Below are 14,889 nucleotides of genomic sequence, written 5' to 3' on the forward strand. Positions count from 1 at the left end.
TATTCAAATAGTTTTGATACTCATGTCTTTTGACAACCGCCCGGGAATAATGAAACAATAGCATAATGTAATTACTGCTCTTATAACAGCAAAACTGTAGGCTTTTACTCAGAATATTGATCATGTTGAACGATAATTCTTCAACTCTATTGTTTTATCAGTAACATATTTTATAAACCGTGCTCTTATATACAGAATGTAGCTAGTCAACACCCATTGCAACCCATCAATTTTCTTTTAATATTTAGTACAACAGCATGATGTTCTCTGCAGTTGGAAAGAGGCAAAATAAACGATTCCAATGGGAACGCTCGAGAACATATTCACTGCACACTATCTGAGCAGTGAGAGTGGGAGTGGGCTGTTTTTTATAAGGCGGCTGTCTGAAGGGCGGATTCTGTCATTAGTGCATAGGGTTAGAAGGCTTTTGGTTGAATAGCTGTGATCTAAGAGAATCTAAGAATCCATCAAAAATGTTCACTTTTCCATTCAAAAAGCAGTTCAGTATCTTTTCAATTAGAAATATGACTTCCCTTTCAGCGTCTCCCTTTCGAGTTGGCTACAGTAAATGAGCCGCCCAATGCACTCTGACAATTATAACAAATATCCAGCCACACACATCTTGATCCATTTATCTGGGCTGTAGGCTGCCACATAAAATTACTCTTGTTTGTCCTAGTGTGACTTATTGACCTGTTAAATATAGCAGCATTTTAAGATTGCTTTTGCTGTAAGTGATTTGTATTACTCAGCTCATCAAGGATAGTGTGTGAAAGGTTTATTTTTTTTCCTCTTGTAACAAATTTCCAAAAATGAAATTGCACACATGAAGTTGAATCTAGCCCACAGCCCGTTGCAGCCACCCCATGAACCCTAGAAGCAATTTTAAGCAAATGGAACAAAATAATTCATAAGTTTTTGCATGAATAACATTTCATTAGTTGAGCTTTGTCTATCACTTCTCTTGATTTACTCTGGAGTCAGGAGAAGTAAACTCCAGTTGGCTTGAGCTGTGCATCTCTCCCTCATGTCAAGGTGTTGGCTGCTGTTGTTGCTGCTTCTCCGCCTGGCACACTGCACCTTCCCACAGCTCTTTGTTACTGGGTTGTTGGATTTTTGCCAAAACATCAGTTTACATTATTGTACACTCCTTCAGTTGCCCATGTCCCATTTAAAGCAATATAAAGTAATCGTCGCTTGATCTGGCCTTTTGGGGGACATCTTATCATCAAAGTAAATGGTACAACTGTTGTTGGCTCAGAGACTTTGGGGCGAGAAACACAGAAAATCAATTAAACAGAGTTGGGAGTTTTAAGATGGATGTCCTTCCTCTTGCAACTAATCAAATTCTGCAGTTAGACATAAGACAATTAGACAAAATTGGGCAAAAACACCTTCTGCCTTCTCCTTAACCTTGCGACATTATAAGGTCAACAATAAGGACCATGGAGGTGTGAGGAGCAGTAAGTAAGGAGAAGGAGCTATCACTTTTGGTGTATCTTAATCCTTCTAACCAGCGGCAGGAACAATTGCTGTTCAGTAAAAATGAAAACACCCATAAAACACTTCAAAAAGCTCATCTATCATCCTCTACTGGGCTGATATTCATGACAATTATCTATCTATCTCTCCATATACACATTCATTCATTCATTCATTTTCTACCGCTTGTTCCCTTTCGGGGTCGCGGGTGACTGGAGCCTATCCCAGTGACTTTGGGCCTTAGGCGGGGTACACCCTGGACAGTGGCCAACTCATCACAGGGCCAACACATAGACATAGACATTACAGACAACTATTCACCCTCACATACAACATGCCCAACATTTCCTGGAGTCATATTACTATCCTCACATGGATGGAATAATCATAATAAAACAGCCTTCATTGGCATAAATAACACAAATTATACATTATAGAATAATTCATACAGTCCAATTAAAACCATAGCACACAGAGAGGAGGGGCTGTCTACAAAGAAGGGAAACGTCCCGTATATGATAAATACGTGTATGATTTGTTCAAATGTTTTTTGAGTTTAAAAACAAAAATCTATTTTGATTTTGATTAACAAAACAAATTACAATTAGATTTTCAATTTGATACCAAAACTGAAAAACAAAAATACAACTTCCGAGCATGGTTTATTTATTTTATTCACCTTTATTTGCTTTGTGCAACGCGAAAGTTGGTTCTGGGCTGTACCAACAGTGAGGCTTGAGCTTGACCGAAATGACCAGACCGTGCTCCCCGTACTGAGTGACACCCATCATCAAGGGGTCAAACTTCAAAGGCCTAGCACCGGGACTGCATGGGGCAGCTCTGTGTGGAGCTCGGTGCATTTTGTGCCCAGCGCCTCCTGGTTTTGGACAAGGTTTATTCTTGGTTTAGTTTGGACGGACTGGGAAAAAGCCCACAGACATACGCTTTATTCCCCGGGGTGAAAAAAATATCCCCGCGTTGTGCAAAACAAGCTGAATTAATGAAAACCCGCTCCGAGGCTGTATTTCAGTGTTTCCTTTTTCACTTTTGGTAACAAATAGAAAATGGAACATCAATCTGTTTTATAGTAATTTGTCTTGTGAATTCAAATGAAAAACCAAAATGTTCCTTCTTTGTTTTTTTATTTTGAAATCAAAAATCCATTGAACGAATAATACAGGGATTATTGTTCTTTTTCACTGTTTTACTTGTTGGATGACAACATTTCATAGCAGAAACTTGACCTGGAACTGCCCCCTGGCGAACTCTCCTATTACCGATAAGATTGGGGGCAAAATGCAGTCCTGTATTTGTTGGTGTTGAGTCACATCTGTCCTGGGGTAGGCCGACAGGTGCAAGGCTGACAATCTGTGCCAGCGACGCCTACGACCATCTCCAATCACTCACACAGCCTTTCCTGCACAGGCTAAGTGGGTTACTGGTCTGAAAGAGTACTCGATGCTATTACATTATTTGGTTAAAAACTGTATTATTTTCAAGATTATTTAATTGCTTACAATTTTTTTACCCATTACCCACAACCTCTAAGGGGAAGAGGTCCAAGAGTCATAAAAAATGAATGAACAATGGTTGTCCACACACACATATTTCCAGCAAGTCCAACATTCATCACATGTATCAAGGAGAAAAGGGCAAACCCCTGTTTCCAACAAATACATATTAGCATGCTCGGCATATCTTCTCCCATGCCACTGAGCATCAAAGCTGAAAAAAAGTCCTTGAAAACAGTATATGAGGATGGAGGTGTCTATGGGCCTTGTTGGCGAGGCATGACAGGGTGCTATGTATAGCCAGCCAAGAGAAAGCAATGATTATGCAATGAGCAACTAAATCTCTTCCTCGGAGCACAGAAACACAGAGAATGTTGCTGTCTGGGCAAATAAACTATGATGGGTCAAAACGATGGCTTTTCAAAACATGACTACTTTTCTTTTCTCCTCAATCCCCTGCCGCAGATGCTTACATTATTGACTTTCTGAATTAGCTGTCTCAGGGGCATGTAAACTAGTTAAACCACATTATTGATATAATTATTGATTATTACACTGAGCCTAAGCTGTTTATGTAAATACATATACATAATAAACAATTCACTTTTTCAGCTACAAGCTCAGTTCACACTTCCAATAATATGTGTCTCTAGAGGATTTCTGTGGCTTGCATAAAATATGTCTCCATCAAGTCAAAGTATACATCTGTGTAATTCTATATGGCTCATTGGGATTTGAAAGGCTGCATAAGTAAAATGGAGAAGAAGAGTTGACAGTTGAGGTTAACACAAACAAATAAAAAATGCAACACCAACTATGATTAACACCTAATTTCATTCGGAATATTGCTGTAGGAAATTCAAAGTAAGCAAAGAGTGATTTTTACTGATCAGACTTCGTCTGAACAACATATTGTATCAACTGCCAGGGGAAATATAACAAATAGCCCACAGCACACACTATAGGAACAGGATATTACATCTAAAGAAGCAATGCTGACTAAGGGAAGCTGAGCGGAGGACCCACTCTCATGCACAATTGATCCAGACGGAAAAAAGCAGCAAGGAGACCACAGGGACTGGAACAGCGCAGCCAGCAGTCACAGCCATTCACATATTTTCAAAATCAAGCTTTTATTTTTATTATCACTTATATATCTTATATATACATGGTACTGTAGCCAAAATCAAGATCCTCAACCACAACAAACCATCAACCTTTTGTTTTGCATTTTATTTGGCATTGATTTTATGCTAGATCTCTATTACTATTTTTTCTGTTTTGGGACTGGCACAAATAATTAGCTTGTGATCTCTTATGGCTGCATTATAAATGGATAACTCCATTTGTGTGAAAAATAGTGTCCAAAATTATTACAGTGAATACGTTTTTTGCTCATATATAACATATGCAAGTAAGGGGGGAAGATTTATTGCAATCAAAATTCAATTTGCAATTTCATTGACCATGATTTTCAGAGGAGGATGTCTTAATTTATTGTATACAAAATCCGATGCTAATTAAGTTTAGACACAAAAACTAATACAAGCATGTGATTCTTGTATTGTTTTTGCAGATCATACTTCAGTCTTCTCTCAAATGTTGGTGCAGTGTAATAGTTTAAACTTTGAACCTACTATAAAAACATAACTCGCAAGTGTAATCCCAGTTGCAATGCTTGTCAGAGAAATTGTGCATGGCTATTGCCCCAAAACTGTTGTACAATGCGATCATCAAAAACTGTTACTTTATTGACCCCTTGTGGCTAGCGTTATACGGTGTTGCAGTAATCTATATGCATTATGATCCTGACAAATAAACCTACTTAATATCTAACTTAAACATACTCATAAAAGCCTGAAGTTTTAGTGCTGTTGTCCGCCACACACATATATGTCTGTCTTTACAGTCTTCTAAAGCAATCAGCCCTAAGGTTACAGCAGCTCCAAAGATATTCCCTGTCCAACTTGATTCATGTGTTGGACACTCTGAGTCATGGCTACTCCCCATCCAATTACCATCCCATAATATATCAGGGGGATTATGGCTGAGGCCTTCTTTGTGTCAAAAGTCACTTGCAGACACCTGTGGGTAATGGGCATTGGAGGGCCGGCTTGGGATCACACCAAAAATGTTGGAAAAGCTAAGGAGAGCGTGTCCAGGTCATTAGATAACGGGGTCAAAAGAAGATATGGGCTTTATCCTTCTTCAATTATCTCCTTTTTCTATTTGATTAAAAAGACAGGAGGAAAATACTACCTCATCAGCAACAGAAAAGAAAGGCTGTTAATCAGTTGGAACTATCAGACATTATCTCTCTGCTAATGGGTTGGATCAATTAATATTCAGACCAATTGTGAATGTGAAGGATGGCCGAGCTCGGGTGAGTGCTCTATGGTGAATTAGGTATGGATGGAAAAAATCAATCTCACATTTAAACATTATATATGTGAAGGATTAAGAGGTGTCAGTTTTAAGAATATCTGTAAAATTGTAAATGGAAGAGCTCAAGTGTCAATGGCTGAACTCTAGGCAGGGACAATTCAAATGCAAATTCTCCATTGAACCATAAAGTTAAATACTTGAGTGTGTACTGACACGTGGCAAAAAAAATAAATACATTATACGCATTTTAATATCAGCCTTGCACGCTTCCATAGTTCTTAGGTTTTATCCACCTTGCTCAAGCCTCTGTATAAGTGTATGAAAGCTGCAAAAACTACAAAAATAGTTGGTGTGGTTGAGGGTGAGTGAAATAATAATGCAATATAAAGCATATGAGTAAAATACGTTTTTCTTGCACGAGCCAATGTAATCTAATTGTGTCCATATTTTTGGGTTTGCATACACACCTTTACCTCCTGATAACAGCACGCCTCATAGCCTCATACTGTTTCTGTTTATTTTCAATATTTTCCCGCTCCCGCAAACTGACCTAATGCAATCCGGTGTAATGGACGTTGCAGAAGTAGGGGCATTTGTTCTCGCTGTCAGCAACACATCCAGGTTCACTTCAGAAGATGCAGAGTTTCTGGTGCGTGAGCGCAGGCAAATGTAAACTTCTTCACAGCCCAATGAACAGCCGCATCCTTGGAGCATAACTGAAAAATACCAGTGAAGATGAATAAACGATGTGGGCACAACAAATATTGCTTCCCAAGATAACGCTGCAATGGGAACACATGGAAAATGCTTCATGATGGGGTGATGGGAAAACAACAGTATAAGTCAAAGAGATAAAAAGACATGCATGTATTCTCTATTTTTTATCATTTATTTGTGCTAGGACTACATCATGTAAATGCAGTCCAAAGTACTTTTTGTTTGGCTTTCCATAGTTAACAATATTTTTAAGTCGACTAAATCTTTGAACTTAAGTTACCTGGATTTTACCTGATTAACCTGATTGTATGCGCTCTGACGCCTTCTTTGTTTATAATCCTAAATATTTTTCTGTAGGAGAAAAAGAGGATTGTCCCCTAGATTTCAGAACAATAACTGAAGAATGGGAGAATCAAGGAGCAACATGTGCAATGAATCACAATAGTATACAGTTTATCTCAGTTAGTCTAAGTATGTGAATATAGAGGAAAATAAAAGGGATAACAATATAGTAATGTTAAAAGAGCGAGCCTCATGCGGTACTGAGAGTGTTTTTCAAACTTCCTATAAGTTATTTTCTCTGTATCTACCTGCGTTGCATCAATGAAATTTCCCCATGTGGGACAATAAAAGAATATCTTATCTTATCTTATAAAAGCTTCTATAAGTAATTTATTATATGCATAATAATATGTGCGCATTAAAGTTATCCCAAACTTGAATTTAAAATTTTGTTAAGTTAACACAATGTAGGCGTATTTACACCTCAAATCTTCTAAGAGGATGTCATTCTTTGCACTAAAATTATATGATTAAGACTCAACACTTTATCTTCTATATTTTGTTAAGTAAAAAAGTTAACCGACATGGCTTGTTTCCTGTGTGGGTGTTAAGATTACAGTATTAAAGAAACCGAGCAGCAGTATCTTATGTGTCACGGTGATTGGATTCAAATGATTGCTGAGATAAATTCACAGGAAGACTTTAAAATGCTGCCGGTACAGACACAGTGGCCTTTGAGTGATTTTTAGGCTGTTCAGGGAGTGCAGATCTAAGCAACTTATATTTCTAGAGCTTATGGTATATTCACTATGTTTTAGCCTTCTTTTTTCTCGTCCAAGACTCTGGGTGGACTCATAATAGTGGTATGATGCATCTAACACTGCATTTTCCTTAAAACAACAAGGAGATTAGTTTTCTGTTTTTTCTTTTGAGCATTTACTGTAAAACTGGCAAATGCCAAAGCACAAGGCACAGAAGCAGTACATTGATATCTAATTGCACAGTATCAGAGTTTATGAAACAATAACGCACATACTTTGTGCATGCATGCTGTCTGTACTCCTACGTTTCTTGGATGTCTCTGCCCACATTTCACACACTAATAATGTGAGTGTAAAAACAGAGAAATAAAATGCATTGTGCAATACACGTTGCTATAGTGTTATACTTTATAATGGGCCTGCATTTTATGTGCAGTACTTATTACATGCTTTTATGAGTGACTTTTCATGACATCATAGGGATACATTTTGTTTTATTTTATTTTTTTAATTTGGGGATAAATGGTTGAGGCCACAACGCCACCTTAAACCACTACACCACTGGGGAGTAGAGGAGAGAGATACCTATGTATAAAAATAAAAGTTGATAATATATTACAATAATAAGTTGTTGTATTGGAGATATGCTAAATTAGAATATCAAGTACATTGTCTATCAAACATGACCTCAAAAAGAGACAGAAACATTTAGCCTAATGTAATCTCCCAAACAAGAGAATAAAAGTGATTACACATTTTACGAGGTGTAGTTAATTAATGCTTGAACGTTGTTATTGTGTCAATGCAATCATTACACTGTGCTATAAGATGCAACAAATGTTTAAAAGCATTTGTTTTTAGAAAGTATAACATCCTTTTAGTATTAGTATGAAAGTGGCTACACAGTTGAGTTGCTTCGAAGCCTGATTTTTCTCTCAGTTCCACACTAATATTTGACACAGCAGGTCCTCAATGGCAGTGTTAAAACAGAATATCATTGCTTAAGGCAAGGTGACAGGGATAATAATCTGCCATCCTTTATGTTTAATATTTAAATCCCAGAGGTGAGGGGATAAAGATGGTGGTGCCCTTGTTTCACATGTCCTCCCCAATCCATCAGCTCGGAGTCGGACCCCAATAATCAGTCAAACACTAACACGCAATCTGAATTCACAATCACCTACAACAATGACTGGTAACCGTTAAAAGGCTCAGAAAGTGGAAAAGGACAACGAGCTGGGGCAGTTGTGATTTTATATCTGTGCCGAATAATGACAGTTTTGTTTGTGATTATTGTCTTGCTTCATATTGTCCACTTGTTATTGCACGCACATTTGTCCTATTTACCAAAAGCAGCGGATGCTGCAGGCCATGTCGCCATCTCCATGCTGTTTGTCATTATATTTGTTTACTGTGCTGCTGCTGAGATTTTCTTAACAATGTAAACACAGATGCATTTATCTCTCTTAGTCACAATTACTCATTTTGTACATTTTCTTCCTCTAAACCTGATGGGAATACGTTCTTTGTAGGTCAATTTCGGGGAGTGCGTTATAATATATTGCATTTGTATTAAATGAGCATACACTATGTACGGAACAAGTGCATTACCCTGGAGTCTTTATCGACGCAGGAGAAAGAAAATAGCTAAAACTGTTGATCAAACTGAAAGTACTTTAAACTGTAGGGAAAGCTTTTAGGCAATAAAGAAACAAAGAAAGGTGTAAACCAATGTGTGTATAACAATTAAAATACAATGATTATCTAATCTTGAGACAATAATTCAATCTCAAAATTTAATACTGATATAGAAGATAGAAATATCTGTACTTAAGTTTAAAAAAAAGCTTCAAATTACAGGTTAAATGCAATGATGCAATGAAAAAAAAAACTCATCATGTCTTCACCCCATTACTTACCTTCTTAAAAGGTTTGAATTATTTCCTTTTATTTTGTTGTAAATTGTACATTTCAATCTGCCTGCTTAAATCATCGTACACACAATAAGCACAACTAGTTTGTTTCAGATGTGACAAACTATTCATGCTGATAGTCAATGTAAATGATGGTGTTATGACATTATGTACTTTATTAATAATACATTGAGACATAGCTTGAAAACATCACCCATTATAAAGGCTGTGTCTGCATTCAAACAAACAACAACAAAAAATCAAAGCATATGCATCATGTGTCGTGACTCTTTTTTTATCCTTTCACTGTCATTATACCAATGTAGCATAACTCTCTACACCCTGCTTGGTTAATATGGACCCGAGTTCATAATTCAGCTGCCCAGTTCCTGTGTAACAATCTAATTATATCTATATTCAAGAGGGATAGGGGCATTTCTCAGTGGGCTCTATGCAGCTGACTGTGTGTGCATAACTCGGGCCTTGATTAACAAGTTGTTGAGTCAGCGCACAGCATAAAGAGATCTACAAACCCACAGAACCTGCTGCAAAGTAAAAGAAGTATGAAATAATGGACCAGTTTACAATTTTTAATTTTCTATACGTCGACGTCTTGAGAAGCAATGTCAGACTAGCTGCATTTAATGTATAAAATACAAAGAGTATTATTCTAAATGCAGTTACCTTTTTGAGAAATTGTGTAAAATATGTCAGCTTGAGTATCAATTTAAACTAACAACTACAAAACAGAAGTTCCACAAATCAATTGTAGGAATAAAGCCCTTTAAGCACAGCAGAAACAAAATGGGTATTTTTTTGCTTCCTAAATACTATTCAAGCTTCAGAATGAGCATGCTTTGTCTGGACATTTTTTGTGAAGTCAATCCGGGATGCACATTTCCAGAATTCCCCCCAAGGAAGATCAGCACACACTATTGCACTTGGTACAGTAGAAAGATATAGAGTGATGAGAATACTTTGCGAGGCTATATAGATAAATGCCTGCTTTTCCCCGGAATACATTCTCATAAAAAGCACAGAAGGTCAATATTTCTATATCTAATGAAGATACCTAAAGCTGCAGGAAATATGGCCGACGCTACAAGCTAAAGGGCACCTCGTTAATCTAGTCGCGACGGTGGAGCAAACCAGATCGGAGAACTTGAATGTCTTCACCAGGATAAGCGTAGGAGATAGAATATGTCAAATCTTAAGGTCAGACGGGTACTTTACCGATGCTCTAAAATGACACAAAATGCTCCTAAAAATGATGCAAAAATGACCTCTAAGTGTTGACTGCACAGCTGGTTAGGGGACAGAGCATAAAAAGGCTAAGATTGGGAACACGGAGAAAATAAGGTGCAGAAAATGTGTGTTCTGTCAGGAAAAGTCAAATCTTGTGTCCTGTGACCTTTACGCATGCCTCAGTTGTAATAGTTGGCCTAAAATATTGCAAGCTTTGGGCACATTAAAGTTTGATTTAACGATTTGCTTAAAATAGCATGAAGTCTATTCTCGGTTTTCCAATCACCTGCCTCAGAGCATGCAGCCTATTGATTTGCATATGTCATTTAGCATTTTGAAAGCAGACGTTCTTCACTATTAGATACAATTATATGAGACAAATCCAACCATAATATGCTTGGCAATATTTGAGCTAGTCTTAAACCACATGAAACAATGACCAAGTAATCCATTGTCAACTCCCCTTGTTGATGAATACAGGTTGAAAGTCTTATTCAGCAGCAGACTTGAAAGGCAGCCAAAGAGGAAGATGCCTAGAGCAAGTCACTTACCCCTTACTTATGAGGGCGCGCAATATCCTCCAGTTTAAGACAGATAGCACTGCAGCCTCCTGGTGAGAATATACTGTTAGGGGAAATGAGATGTAGGTCAATGGCAAAAACAGCACAGCCCACAAAGCTTGTCAATATACATGCATATAAGCTTAACAATATATAAAAAACAACTTGTACACTGATAGCGAAGACTAAAATAGGTTACAAAAAATGACTTACCATGTCAACTGCATTTTTGCACCATTCATCCGATCTCAAGTTGTCTTCAAGTTCTAAGCGATGTGGAGAAAACTGTATAAATTAGAACACTATGCTAAAGATAAAGGCCTATAATTAAGTTGTAATAAGATTAAGGCAAAGGTTAAGGTTAAGGTACACTTTACTGTCCCTGTAGGGAAATTTGTCCTCTGCATGGGGAGAAGTGCAGTGCCTGGATCCCCTAGCTTGAGGATTTATAAGAAGCCTGTTTCTTATAAATAGTGTAGCTTAGGGTACCTTAGTGTAGGCATATCCCAAATGTATTTTAATTATGCTGTCGTCTTCAAAACTACAATTTCATTCTATTTTGATACCAAGAAGTATACATCTTTACTGTACAATAATACATTTTAGCAATAATTTTGTTGTTGACATACGTTTATTTAAGACATAGTTTTTTGTACATATCGTGGTCTTTATTTGGATAAAACTCAAAATCATTCTAAAACAGATTTCTACTTTTGTAAACCCTAAATTGAACAGTGTTATTTATGTAGGTGTGTATTTTTACTCCTTCATGCATTCCCCATCCATGATTCAACCATATTGATTTATTGCTTATAGGACTTAAAACACCTTTCTGTCATATCGACCGCTTTCGGGAGATGTTTGCCCAAGACGTAGCACGGCTTGATTAATGAATATTTTGTTAGGCCTAATTTAGTAATCAATGAGGCAGGTTGAATGGCGGCCCGCCCCCCTAAAGCCCCCCTAAAGCCCCCTGTGCCCTCACCAGTGCGCGTCTGTCCGTCCCTCCGGTCCCTCCACTCTGCGTCTGTCAGTGCGTCTCTCCGGGGCGCCGGCTGCTTGCTTCCTCCGTTACCTCCCCCGGGACACAGCGCACACCCCCGTCACCTCTGAATGAATTAGGCCTGTGGCACTTTGAACATTTATTTACGAGTCGGCGACCCAACGCGCTGCGCCATTTCGGCACAAGGTGAGCGCGCGTCTTCACACACAAACCCGCGGTAGCATAACTTAGCATCGCAGCGGCAGATGGCCCCGTGTTCGCGCTACTAGAGAGAGATTACCAGGCCTGCGGGAAACTGTAAATCCCGAGACACGTTGTTTGGCTAACCTGCTGTTATGATGATAATGAAGATATGTTTGACTTTGAAATGAGAGGGAAATAGGCTTATTCGTACTTAAAGGTGGCGCTGCCCTTATGTAAAGGAGAAACAACTCCACCCACAAGGTGCCGGAAGTGCAGGCAAATTGTGAGCCATTTAAGGCCCTTAAACCTTATTTTGTTGCCAACATTTAATAAACGTGTAACAATACATTTTTACAAAGTAGTGATGTATTGAATGCTAATATGCATTTAAACACCTTGGCCTTTGATAAAGTATGTATTAATAAGCTTAAGTCAGTGTTTCTCAAACCGTTAAAGGTGGAATGGATGTTTTTTTTCAGCAAATTTTGTATCATATTTCCTCGTGGCGTGGATAAATCATTTGTCCTGCCACATATCAATCATAAAACGCACCTATCGCTCACCTGCAGCCGCGTCAGGCTCGTCCCCACGTTTCCGCGTGCCTAAGCGCATGGATCTATCATAATATAGTTCCCTCAGTGTACGGGGCAAAATGAAAACGGAGAAAGACTGTTCGAGCTGACTCAGAAGTGGACAGAAATCTACGGGAGACAAGAGATGCGATGCGCTCCGTTGCGCACGTGTGTGTTGTATCAGTCCGCACGGGGGAGTGCGCATGCGCACTTCCGCCTGCGTTCTCAAATCGCTGAAAAATCGTCCATTGCGCCTTTAACATCTCGTGGTACGCTAAAACTTTTTCAGTTCTATTATTCTGTTATTAGTTGTTTTGTTTTTTATCTCCACACTTTTTCTCTTTTTTTAATGATTTTTGTTAGAATTGCTGTGGCAAGACCTGGTTTAGCCTTAATTTAGAAATAGTCCTGTTTAAGACCGGATTTAGATCTGGTGGTATATGGAAAAGCCAAAATGTTTTTGGCCTAGGCCCGAGGTTATATTTTATTTAGTGGCACTTGTAACAACTACTATAGCTTTACTTAAATGTCACTATCACATACAGTCGGTACGGAAAGTATTCAGACCCCTTTAAATGTGTCAATATTTGTTTCATTGTAACCATTTGCTATATTAAAAAAGCATCCCATCTTGACAGAACAAAACAGAAATGCAGACATTTTTGCAAATTTGTTTAAAAAACTGGAACATCACATGGTCATAAGTACAGTATTCAGACCCTTTGCTCAGTATTGAGTAGAAGTACCCTTTTGAGCTAGTACAGCCACAAGTTTGGGGATGATGCAAGTTTTTCCTGAATTTGGGGATCCTCTGCCAGTCTTACTTGCAGATCCTCTCCAGTTCCATCAGGTTTGATGGTGAATGTTGGTGGACAGCAATTTTCTCTGTCTCTCGCTCAATTGGGTTTAGGTCAGGGCTCTAGCTGGGCCAGTCAAGAATGTTCACAGAGTTGTTCCGAAGCCACTCCTTTGTTATTTTAGCTGTGTGCTGTGTGGTCATTGTCTTGTTGGAAGCTGAACCTTCGGCCCAGTCTCAGGTCCACTGCACTGAGAAGAGGCTTCCGTCTGACCACTCTGCCATAAAGCCCCAACTGGTGGAGGGCTGCAGTGATAGTTGACTTTGTGGAACTTTCTTCCATCTCCTTACTGCATCTCTGGAGCTCAGCCACAGTGATATGCGGGTTCTTCTTTACCTCCCTCTTCTCCCACGATTGCTCAGTTTGGCTGGACGGCCAGGTCTCTGAAGAATGCTTGTTGTCCCAAACTTCTTCCATTTAAGGATTATAGAGGTCACTGTGCTCTTAGGAACCTTGAGTGCTGCAGAAATTATTTTGTAACCTTGGCCAGATCTGTGCCTTGCCACAATTCTGTCTCTGAGCTCCTTGGGCAGTTCCTTCCACCTCATGATTCTCATTTGCTCTGACGTGCACTGTGAGCTGTAAGCTCTTATAGAGACTGGTGTGTGCCTTTCCTGATCAAGTCCAATCAGTTTAATTAAACACGACTGAACTCCAGTGAAGGAGTAGAACCACGGAGGAGTAAAAGCTCAAGGAGGATCAGAAGAAATGGACTGTATGTGAGTTAATGTGTGGACAATAAAGGATTATCTCTTAAATATGAGAGTCACAGCAAAGGCTGAGTGTACAGTAAATGAGAAATAAAATTCACTTTTTTGATTTTAGTAAATGGCTGCAATTGGAAAAAGAGTGAAAAATGTAAAGGGTTCTGAATACTTTCCATTCCGGGGAATTAATTTCCCTTACGAGGGATTAAGTTTACCTTAAACTGATACATAACTCAAAAAACATTACTCATAGGATATTGATAATATTTTGTATTTTTGTTTGAGGACAGTTGGGGCTATATTGAGATAAACAGACCAACCTGTACTAAAATGCAGAACATGTCTTAGATTTGTATTACTGTTTAACACGTGCTGCTGTTCAAACCTATTTTGAGTAAAGCTATATTTGACATTGTGAAAAAGCCCGGGGTGAACATCTCACATCTTTGAGAACATGCAGGTGAAGTATGTATGATGCTGCACCTGTCAGTTTTCTTCTTACCTGATAAGTGCCTCTTTGGTCCTGTTTTTATAAATACACGTCTGGACTGCTTTTGCTCTTCGAAGGTCTGTTAAACTCAGATAACACATGCTGAGTGAGGGCTCCTGAACCTTGGCCTTCCCCTGCACCTCGGCTAATGTATCTAAATCTCCTCTGTGCGCTCATCTCATCAGGGGAAGGCATAGTTCACTCCGACTCCATTTGTCACT

General features: G+C 38.7%; 1 protein-coding gene across 1 annotated transcript in view; it reads left to right on the top strand.

Moving 5' to 3' along the window:
• The first annotated feature begins 11,885 nt into the window (after positions 1 to 11,885).
• eys (eyes shut homolog) overlaps positions 11,886 to 14,889 on the top strand; it is a 196,090-nt gene continuing 193,086 nt past the window's right edge. The window contains exon 1 of the mRNA XM_072437256.1: positions 11,886 to 12,045. The gene's annotated coding sequence lies outside the window, so the exon portion shown is untranslated. The remainder of the gene's footprint in view (positions 12,046 to 14,889) is intronic.

The sequence above is a fragment of the Eucyclogobius newberryi genome, unplaced genomic scaffold (genome assembly GCF_026437365.1).
Source record: "Eucyclogobius newberryi isolate DKJ021-1_F unplaced genomic scaffold, fEucNew1.0.hap1 SCAF_8, whole genome shotgun sequence".
Lineage (NCBI taxonomy): Eukaryota > Metazoa > Chordata > Actinopteri > Gobiiformes > Gobiidae > Eucyclogobius > Eucyclogobius newberryi.